The sequence below is a fragment of the Octopus bimaculoides genome, chromosome 6 (assembly GCF_001194135.2).
Source record: "Octopus bimaculoides isolate UCB-OBI-ISO-001 chromosome 6, ASM119413v2, whole genome shotgun sequence".
NCBI classification, from domain to species: Eukaryota; Metazoa; Mollusca; class Cephalopoda; order Octopoda; family Octopodidae; genus Octopus; species Octopus bimaculoides.
Genome location: NC_068986.1, coordinates 55,076,162 through 55,080,979, shown reverse-complemented (window position 1 = coordinate 55,080,979; position 4,818 = coordinate 55,076,162).

The following is a 4,818-nucleotide window of genomic DNA, read 5'->3' as shown; positions in this document are numbered from 1 at the left end:
TGGTATTTAATTATCGACCCCGAAAGGATGAAAAGCAAATCGAACCTCGGTGGAATTTGAACTCAAAGCATAAAGACGGAAGAAATGCCGCTTAGCAATTTTGTCCGGCGCAGTAACGATTCACTTAACTGGCCATTAAAAAAAAAAACAAAACAAAACTTTCTTATTCAGGCAAAAGGTTAGCAATTTTTTAGGGGTGGAATGGTTGGGTTAGCCGATGCTACCGACCCCCATGCTTCATATGAACTCCGGATAGATGAAAGATGAAGTTGACCTCGACAGAATTTGAACCGAGAATGTAAAGAGTCAGGACAAATACCGCAACAACGACGACGACGACGACGACGACAACAACAACAACAACAACAACAAAAGTAATGGTGATGATAATGATAATAACAACAACATTCATACAAAAACTGAATACCTCAAACTTAGTTAATAGTTACGTTACGTTACTATTTTAGTTAATCTCGGCGCATATCATGGAACCATAAGATATTGCCTCTAAGACGTTCCTAGCCATTTTGGTAAGTATGTTGTGTCTAACTGCTAATATGGCACTACTTTCGTTTACTTCTTATCAATCAGACACATCGAAACGAAACCCAAAGTACACACACAGAAAACTCCCACCAAAAACAACAACCACCCCCACCATCCTCATCAGCAACATCAACAAACACGGTATCTCCTCTCAGACCTCAGCGCCTCCAATACCACCATTAATACCGTTGCTATTATCATCTCATCGTCACAGTCACCACAGAAACTATACTACTACTACTACTACTACTACTACTACTGCTGCTGCTGCTGCTGCTGCCAGCATTATCACTATCTTCAACCATTAATATAACCTTCGCACCATCACCACCATCAAAATTACCATCTCTATTTGCATAATTACGATCATTCTAGTAACTTCATCATCACACGAGGACGACGACGACGACGACGACGACGACGCCCACCACGACCAGTCTCACCATGATTACTTCCCCTGTCAGCATCACATGTAACATGACAACTACAACACCATCACCACATTGACCCAATCTCTATCATCATCACCATTATCAACGTCACTATACAACAAAAAGGAACGGGTAAAACATTCAATGACACCACCCGTGATTTTTTTTTTAAACGCGTCACCTGGTTGCAAGAAATTTCAAAATTAGCGTTAAATTAAAATAATAAAATGGAATACAAATAAGAGGAAGAACAAAAACAATGTGTAACAGTAACAATAACAGCCACCGCCGTCGCCACCGCAGCAGCAGCAGCAACAATTTGTAACAGTAACAACAGCCGCCGCCGCCATAGCAGCAGCAGCAGCGGTAGCAGCAGCAGCAGTAGTAGTAGTAGTAACAGTAGTAGTAGTAGTAGCAGTAGTAGTAGTTGTAGTAGTAGGAGGAGGCAAGGATGGAGCCTCTAGTGAGCTTAAGAGGGAACGTCTACAAGCCAAGGATAGAATTTCTACGAAGCTAATCAGAGAGCATCTAGCGAACTGAGCTAGAAAAGGAAACTCTCCGAAGTGCATTCCAGAGCTTCTGAGACTTTTTCACGAGAGCCATTCATTAATTTCAAAAAAAGTATAAAACTCTAATCTTCAAAGTTGAATCCTCTGACTTCATCGCACTTCGTGAAGGCCCCATAACCCCCCTCTAAAGTGAAGGTGTCCAGGTGTCCCTTGTTACAATCTCCTTCATCTTTTCAATGTCGTCAAAACGACTGCCCCTGAGGTTCTTCTTCAGCTTGGGGATCAATCAAAAGTCACAGGAAGCAAAGTCTGGACTGCAGGAAGAGTGTGAGACTGTTTTGATTGCCATCTCTGTTAAGTAGTTGGTTACCAGGGTGGAACTGTGGACTGCTGCATTGTCCTGGTGCAAGATGCTCTGGCCTTTTGCGACGAATTCTCTTCCTGAACTCCCTCAAAACCCCCAAAAGTACTCTTTATCGACCGTCTGGCCAGGGGGAACCCATTGGATATAGATGATGCGTTTGCTGTCGAAAAAGGGGATCATCATGACTTCCCGGCGGACTTGCATTGCCTGGCCTCTTGTACCTACGAAATACAGATGCCCGGCTCATACAAATTAATCCATAAGCTGTCTGGAGCGTTTAATAAGTTTCTAATGCGTTTAGCCCAGTCTAACACAAAACTTTATTACATAGCAAGCTTCCGAACTGTTTTCACGCCCCGTCTGCTTTCTGCAAACTAATCAGTCATCAGACTGTGATCATGCTGGAGCACCGCCTTAAAGAATTATAGCCGAACGAATCGACCCGGTACTCATATTTAAAGCCTGGTACTTTTTCTATCGTCTCTTTTGTCGAACCGCTAACTTACGGGGACGTAAACACACCAACACCGGTTGTCAAGCTGTTGTGGGGGACAAACATAGAAACAAAGACACACACACACACACACACACACACACACACACACACACACACACACACACACACACACACACACACACACACACACACACACACACACACATACGCGCACACAGACATATATATATACATACATGTATACATATACGACGGGATTCTTTCAATTTCTGTCTACTAAATCCACTCACAAGGCTTTGGTCGGCTCGAGGCTATAGCAGAAGACACTTGCCCAGGGTGCCCTGAAAACGGGACTGAAACCGAAACCATGTGGTTAGGAAGTAAACTTCTTACCACACAGTCACACCTACCCCTATTTATATATATTTTCATTCACTCATTCAGTCAATTATTTACTTATTCCTTCTCTAATTTCTTCTTCCCGTTATTCAGTTATTTATTTCCTTATTAATCAATTTAATCATTAATTTATTTAAACAGTTACTTATTTCTTTTATTTTCTCCTTCTCTCATTCTATTATTTACTTATCTATTAACTCATTCACTCATTTACTTACACATTATTTCTTTCACTCAAATTTTTGCTTTTTATTCATTCATTCACTCATTTCTGCTCTATTCCTTTATTTAAATACTCATTTACTTATTTACTCGTTTAATTCCTCCATCATTTACTTAGGCTTTGCTTCTCACAATTAATTATCGATACACTAACTCATTCACTAATTTCATTGTTCACTAATTTTTTTCATGTCCTTCATTAATTCAGTTATTCATTTATTCAATCTCTCATTCAATTGTTTACTCACTCCTTCCATCTTCCACTACTTGAAGTATTAATTCATTCATTCTGTCATTTGTTTATTTATTTATTTTTCATTCAGTTATTTACTTATTCAATCATTTTTCAAATTCCTTCTTTCTCCGTTACATATTCCTTTGATAATTTATTTATTTATTCATTCGTTCATTCAGTCATTTCCTAATTTCCTCCTCCTCTTTTTCTTTCAACTGTTCATTCATTCATTCATTCATTCATTCATTCATTCATTCATTCATTCACGCACGCATTTAACCATTTATTCATTCAATCAACCATTGCACTGTTTCTTTATCCAGCCATTCAATCAACCACTTACTCATTCTTTCCTTCAGTATTTTCTTCTTTTTTTTTCATTCCTTCTGCCTTTCCTTCATGCCTTTCTTCTGTTCTGCATTCAATTATCTATTTGCCCGCTCATTCACCCAATCATCTATTTCTTTCTTTCTGCCTTTCTCCCCTGTTTCACTCATTGTAATATGCATTTCTTCACTCATTCACCTATTTAATAATTTATTTATTCATTCATTCAGGTAAGTTTCTTTTTCATTTCTTTACTCATTCACTCATTCATTCTCAAGTGTTTTCCTTCATTCAATTATTTATTAAATTATTCATACATTTATTCATTCACAGATTTTTAGTATTTATTCTTTCCCTATTTCCCCTTTAGCTCATTTATTTGATTATTTATCAATTTATTCATTCATTAAAAATTTACTTATTCTTGCCTGCAGTTATTTATTTATTCATTCACTCACTTATCTAGTGAATTATTTACTCATTCTTTCCTATTTTAATTCATTTATTCAATAGTTATTTATTCATCCAGTCATTCAGTCAATTACTCATTCCTCATGTAATCATTTATTTTCTTCTTTCTTCTCTACATTCTGTCAATTTTTTACTCATTCTTTCCATCCTTCCTTCCGTCCTTTATTCATTCACTTATTTATTAATTTATTCAGTGATTTAGTCACTTCTTCCCCTTTTCTTCTCTTTTTTCATTCATTGTATTATACGAGAGAAAGTCAAAAATTGTCGCCATAACATATCTTTATTATTTTCACACTGCCTTCTGCACATGCGTGCTTATAGTTTGGTACTATTGTAGTCATGTGATTTTTTTTAGCCTGATCGTGCCACTTTTTTTTTCTGGCTTTACAGTGTAAGCATGGCCACTCCACTACCAATGTGCACCAAAGAAGAACAAAGAACAGTAATCTGATTTCTTTGGTCAGAAGGTGTGTCAGGTGCTGAAATTCATCGGAGGCTTTTAGCACAATACAGGGACAGTGCACTACCGCGTAGAAGTGTGTATGAGTGGAGCGAGAAGTTTAAAAGTGGCCGGACAAGCGTGCTGCACTAAGAGGGAGCAGAATGCTCGTCAACCTCCAACACTGATGAGAAGATTCAGCAAGCTCGAGAGATGGTAATGGTGAACCAGCGAGTTATCATCGATGAGGTAGCTCGTTCTCTGCAGATTAGTCAAGGTGCTGCCTATCAAATCATCCATGATGAGCCCGGCTTCCTTAAAGTCTGTGCTATTTGGATGCTAAGAGAGCTTACTGCAGAGTACAAGCGCAAGCGTCTTGTGGTCTGCCAACGTTTACTTGATCGCTACAACAATG